This window comes from Cynoglossus semilaevis, chromosome 4, assembly GCF_000523025.1.
Source record: "Cynoglossus semilaevis isolate Cse_v1.0 chromosome 4, Cse_v1.0, whole genome shotgun sequence".
In the NCBI taxonomy this organism is placed as follows: Eukaryota; Metazoa; Chordata; class Actinopteri; order Pleuronectiformes; family Cynoglossidae; genus Cynoglossus; species Cynoglossus semilaevis.
The window spans coordinates 3058169-3064477 of NC_024310.1; the positions used below are offsets into that span (position 1 = coordinate 3058169).

The 6309-nt window shown below is 37.2% G+C and overlaps 1 protein-coding gene across 7 annotated transcripts in view; it reads left to right on the top strand.

Moving 5' to 3' along the window:
* sik3 (SIK family kinase 3) overlaps nt 1–6309 on the top strand; it is a 26305-nt gene that overhangs the window by 1726 nt on the left and 18270 nt on the right. The window lies entirely within an intron of this gene.

The window sequence follows — 6309 nt, forward strand, 5'->3', positions numbered from 1 at the left end:
ACATCCAGCTAAATCTTTCACTTTTGATGTATTGTATTGCATCGTGTACGCTTATTCAGTCTCTGTCACCTGTCACAAAATATGCAGGGTGACCTTGGAATAAAGTCTTAAACTGTTATGTCGCTCTACAATTATGTCCATGAATGCAGTTTTGGATACCAATACACTCCACATATTTACCTCAACAAATGTCATATTTCTTGGTGCCACTCAGAGTATATAAAATGGCTTTCTGAGAATAATTGTTAATTTATGTTTTACCTGACAAATATCCATTGATTTTGTTAGGATCCACCTAATGACATCCATGTGAAACGGAGCTTCCTTAGTAAAGAATTGAGGCGGTTGTAAATATTTATTCACGCTTTTTCCGTCTGACTGTGAGAAACAGGCTGAGGACCACAGCATTGCATATCTACTTAAAATAATTGAATGAAAGAGATTCCTTGTTGTCAGTGATGGTGGTCTACTTCTGGCCTGTCAGCACATGATTATCACCTGGTGCAGGGTTTCAATGTTTGAGGTTTGCTAGGAACCATGAGTGCCTTCATGAACTTGCAGAAATTATTTCTACCCATATGATCAGTTATCAGATGCGATAAATAGGTGTTAGAACAATCCAATGGTAAGTGCTGAATACTAAGAAGAACAATTCTCTCAGTTGTGAGACGGAGCTGGGTGATACCCTGCAGTGCAGTCATACAAAGAGGAGCTGGTTATTTATACCATGTACCGGTAGCTTTTCAGGCTCTGAAAAACTTCAGTCCTGTTATGACACAAGTGCTGTTTGTTTACCCTTAAACAGGCAATTTATTTAAAGTGTATTTAATCATTACACACTGGCTGTTTAACCCTGTATTTTGCTTATACTGTATCTATACACTGTGTGTTGTAGGAAACTGAGACAGACAAACACACACACATAGGTGAGCCATAGGTGCACATAACATTTGCTCTGTACCTGTAAAACTGAAAGTTCATCAGCACCTACAAACAAAGGTCAAGTGAAATGAAAGTCAAAACAGAAGATGTTTTTCTTGCACTGTGTTCGCATAGTTGGGTCACATTTAATCTCTTTGTTAGTAGTGTTGATTTTATAGTTTTATCCATAAACTGTTTAGTCTGATCATAGCTTAAGTATAATGAATATTTTTAACAAAACCCAGGTTCCATTACTGTTTTTGTATCTCAACTGTAAACCCACTGCACACAAGCTGGCAGATATTTGCAGCCTCCATGTGAGCTACATTTAAAAAAGCCAGAGGAACATGCAACTGTCCACCACCAGTACGCATGCTCTTTTGATCAGAATCTAGAGCACTGGGTAAGAGGTTGTGGACACTTGCAAAAGCACCAACTTCAAATTTAATCAAACCTTTCTGACCTGTAAGGTCAATAGAAAGCTGAAAACTCAAAGTGGCTGCATTGTGAGGTTAAGGATCACAAACATGGACGTTGTGATACATAGTTTTGTTTTATAATGTAAGCAGTCTTTAAAAATAAAAATAATTTAGTTTATCAAGCATTGTTGAAATCTGTCATAAGATAATATAAAACCAAATCCTTGTTGATGTGGGTTAGAAAACCTCTGTTAATGTAGTAAATGTCTTGGTAATCAAATTTAATAATGTAATAAATATAATTTAATAAGGCAGGTCAAGCATGAGTTCCACTTTAACATTAAAACTATTTACAGGTATCTGATTTTGATAGTGTTTTAGATTCTAATTGTGTTGCTATAAAATTGGAAAAATGACCACTGTCACTTCTCAGTATAATCTTTGACCTTGGATGACCTCTACAAATAAAGTGATATGTAAATGTTCATTGATAATAAAGAAGAAATAGATTTTCCTTTCTCAGAATGACTTTATAGCTTGTTATTAATTTGCCCACACATCGTTATAGCTTTCCAGGGTTTCTGTTATGTCCTTAAGGAGTGTCAGCACAGCTGTTACTTAAATAGTGCCGAGTGCTTCAGAATTGGGTAGGATGCAAATTAAGTCTACGTGTTACTGTTACTGTAGCCTAAATACAGGGTGCATTTTCTTGGTCAATGTACAGTCTGTGGCAAACAAAATGGATGGAAGTGCAATAGAACACGTGTCAATGGATTATAGACATAATCATAATGACGTGCATCTGGTTTATATAATGAGCATAGCCTAATTGCAATGTCAGGCTATTTCCAAAATGAAACCGACAGTAGTGAGTTCACGTACATAGGTGAATGACTACTAAATCACATACATATAGTTGGAAATGTGTTCCTTCTGCCATTACTTTATCTTAAGTATCGTCTGTGTTGCTCTATACTTGCAAACAAATGGCAAACTTTTAAAGTCACAAATCTTAGGGGTATGGTGCTTGGATTACCTGCTACCATTAAAAAAAACTAGTGGAAACGCTGCATTCTGTTAAATATTGAGCAAATGTTTATCTCTTAATATTCGTCAACCATACATTGGTTGTTAATTAAGCAATGGCATTCCATTAACGAAGCACAGCATAATGCGTCTGTGAGTGCTTAAAAAACTTTAAAAATCTGCGTGTCCTAAGGAAGAAGGCAGACTGTGTGTAAAGTGTTAGGAAACAGTTCTGATAATGTTCTTTGTGACATTTTCAATCAAGTCTCTTAGTCACACTCTCACACCCTTCTGCAAAAATCTAACACGCTTTCATCCCGTCTTTGTTTCTCAGAACCACACACATGGTCATTTGTCACAGATAAATGCTGCCCACTGATTTCACAATGTTATACATTTGCATCCATTAGTTCACAGAAGTTGATGATCACAGTCCAATTTGTGGAAAGACATGGTGCAGGGTATTCTAACCCTCGCCAATATTACTTTGCAGTGCACCTATAGTGATGCACCACAGTGATGATTTGCAGATCTGGCAAAAAAGGAAAGGTTGTTCCTGCAGTCCTGCCGATTCCTATAGAGATGGTAATAGTTCCAGACCTAAACTGCTGGATCTGAATGGAAATGGCTTGGTGTTATCAGTTATGAAAAAAGCCTGTAACATCAGGTCTGTTTTACTGACTGGGTTCCACAGAAACAGGATTGATATTATGAGCTCAGTTTTACTTTCCCGACATTCCAGACAGGATGGTCCTTGACTTGTCTTTCATGTTGAATTGATTCCTCTGTGAAGATGGTGGTTGCTCTGCTAATGTAAATCATATTACTGCATTGGTACTGCATTGAGTAAAACGCTCCCTTTACCTTTACAGATGAGTCACTAAGGTGACCTGTTTTGTTTTTTGCAAGTTGAGCTTATTCAGTAAAGTTTAGTACAGTCTGATCGCCACTGTCATTATTATTCTAATATTTAAAAACAACTCCTGTAAAGTTCTTATTTGTCCCTAAAGGTTGCATTATAAACTGTTTTCTGTAGTTTGGTAAATTACCTTTCCATATATATTTGCATATATTTGAATGTACTACTGACATAATTTTCATTCATTACTTATTTCAAGTGTGATCTTGTATCCATATAATAACTTATATAACCATATAAAGAAGACTTTGTTATTCCTATTGGTTTTTTCCCCGAGACTATATCCTGATATATCCACGGTCGCAACCTACTTAACTTATTTCAGAAGTGCCGCAATCTGGCACGAAAGAAAGACGAAAGTAAAAGCAAAGAGCAACATTGCAAACCACAAACATTGTTAGGCTCATTGCAAGTGAGTCATCATTACTTCTTGATGCTTATATGTATTTTTATTTTATCTGGCTAATAAATATTGCATTTTGTACCAACTTACAGAATTGTGTTTTAAGTGTGTACTCACATAGTTGTGTATATGGAATTTTCTAATTCTTTGGTTTCAAGCTGTATTGCTTCAGTTAAGTGTGGAGGAAAAGAAAAGCTTTGTTGCAATGAATGTGTGATGCCCGCGTTTTTCCCCAAATTTTTAACATGTCCGCTGTTGTTCTCTCAGTTCTGACACAGTTGAGTCACTTGCACACAAACTGTGTTCAAGTGACTTTTGAATTCATTCATATTTGAGTTCTTCCTGAAGTATTTTTTTGATACTGCCTTGAGAGGTTGTATAACATCTTCAAAAAGATGTGACAGACCTTCTCTTTTTTTGTAGCTTCTTTGTCAATTTTGGGGTAACATCATGGTGAGACATGCTAGCACACATCACAAAAAGCTGGAGATGATTCACTGGTATGATGTCCTGTTTCCTTCTTGATGAAATGTGTCGTTATATCAACAACAAATGTGTACTTTAGGACAGGTGTATAAAACAATTGAGGTCATTCGAACACAAATGTTTTGTTTGAGAGAAATATTGTGCAGTTCACCTAGGCAATATCTCTGACAACTTGAAGTGGACAAAATTGATCTGACGTGATGACACCTTGTTGTTAGCTCATATGCGTCCACGGAGTTATCCTGAAATCATAATACTTAATACATCTGTAATCAAAGCTAAGAAAATATGTCTTAATGCCAATATGTTACGTAGCAGTTCTGCAGTTGTTAAATTTAAAATGTGTGCGCATTATATGTGGGTGTTTGTGTGGAACAGGCTGCAGCAGGACAGATGCTGTGCCTGACAGCCCAACCTCAGTGGTTGCTGCATAGGCACCAAAATGAGACTCCAACACTGCGCTTTGGTTAGGTAGATACTGATCATATGCAGGGGAAACCAGTGGCATTTAAGCAGAACCCTTTGGTGCCTGACCAAAGATTAAAAAAAAAACAAATGGATAATTTCAAAATAACTCATATAGTCTTTCGTAATAGCTAACTGATTATTTCAGCAGCGTTTCAGCTGTCATGTGTTGGTTTTATGTCATTGTGACCTAAAAAGCTCTGCACAGTGCAGTCAGAGGTGGGATGAGGTCTGTCTCTGGGTAAGTCTCTGCAGATATGCAAATTGTGGTTCAAGCCAGGCCCCTGGCAGTGCAGTTTAAGGACACTCAAATGCATAAGCCTCTTGAACTCGTTGATTTCACTTTTTTTATTATTATTATATAAACACAAATAAAAGAGGAATGCTGCTATTGTGCAAACAAAAGAAGTGGGGAAAAGGAATGTACAGTATAATTTCCTTACAATAGCAGACAGGCTGTATGACCATTGCTGCTTTTTTTGTCTCCACACATTCTCAATGAGCAAAAATAGTGTTTGTGTTTTGATTGTTTAAATTGCACACTGTGTTGTTTTGCTGTGTTGTGAAGGTGAGGGCTTTTATTTCTCACACTGCTTAGAGTCTGTCTAGGTCACAGACTGCTGATTTTCTGCTCCCACTCCTCCTCTGCCGCTTCTTGTTAATGTTGCCCGTGTGCCTGTGAACGAAAGGGAAAGGGAACCCTCAACCACTATGTTCTGCAAACACAAATCTAGGTAATAGTGTTGGTAGCAAGTGCTTTTTTTTGTCCCTAGCCCAAACTTGTAACAGCTTTACATGCTGTAAAAACAAAGTGAGATTTTCTTACATTAGAATTAATATCACTGATGGGGACATACATAGATTCAGCTGAATGTATAACTACGGAAAGACCTACACTATCAGGTTCGAGCTGCCCATACACTGGAACACTATTGTAGCTTAAATTCATCTTTTCTGCTTGGTGTTTTAGCTGCTTCTTGATGTAACTTTAGTTTGTTTTAATTAGATTTGTATGGTGTTTTATATCTGTTTATTGTTTTTATTTCAACATCTGCATCATGTTTCTAATTTACTGTTTGCATAATGATCCAAAACAATACTAAAAGTACTTTTTATTTGAATTTCCTTTCAAACATTAACCTCAAGAAAAATGAATCATATAACAATAGTAAGCGGTATGAGTGTTACTTTCTTTGTGCTCCCTCTCTCAGCTAAGCTTTACTTTCCCTTCCTGTCTTTAACAGGAAGTTGACCTTACTTGACTTAAAATGGTCTCATCATTGTGTATGCTGTCAGGAAAAGGAGTTCTTGGAGTGGAGCTGGTGTGTGTACCAATATAGGACACATGCTTTTCATTTTTTATCATACACACTGACTGGCTCAGCTCAGGTCACAACTATTTTTGGCTGCAGCTTTGTTTTGGGCCCGTCCCATTAGCTTTGCTTGATTAGGCCATTAAAGTCGTCTGTACGTGCCTAAGTGGAACAGTAAAGCTTCTGTCACCCTTCATCGTCATCCACACTGCCGGTGCCTTTGTCGTGGAATGAAGTATTACGTAAGATTCTCTCTCACAGTCACAGGTCACAGTGTAGGTCAGTTTACACAAACATGAAGGAATGCATGGAAAGCTTGTAGTCTGGTAACACAGTCTGGCTGTTTATCCTAAAAAG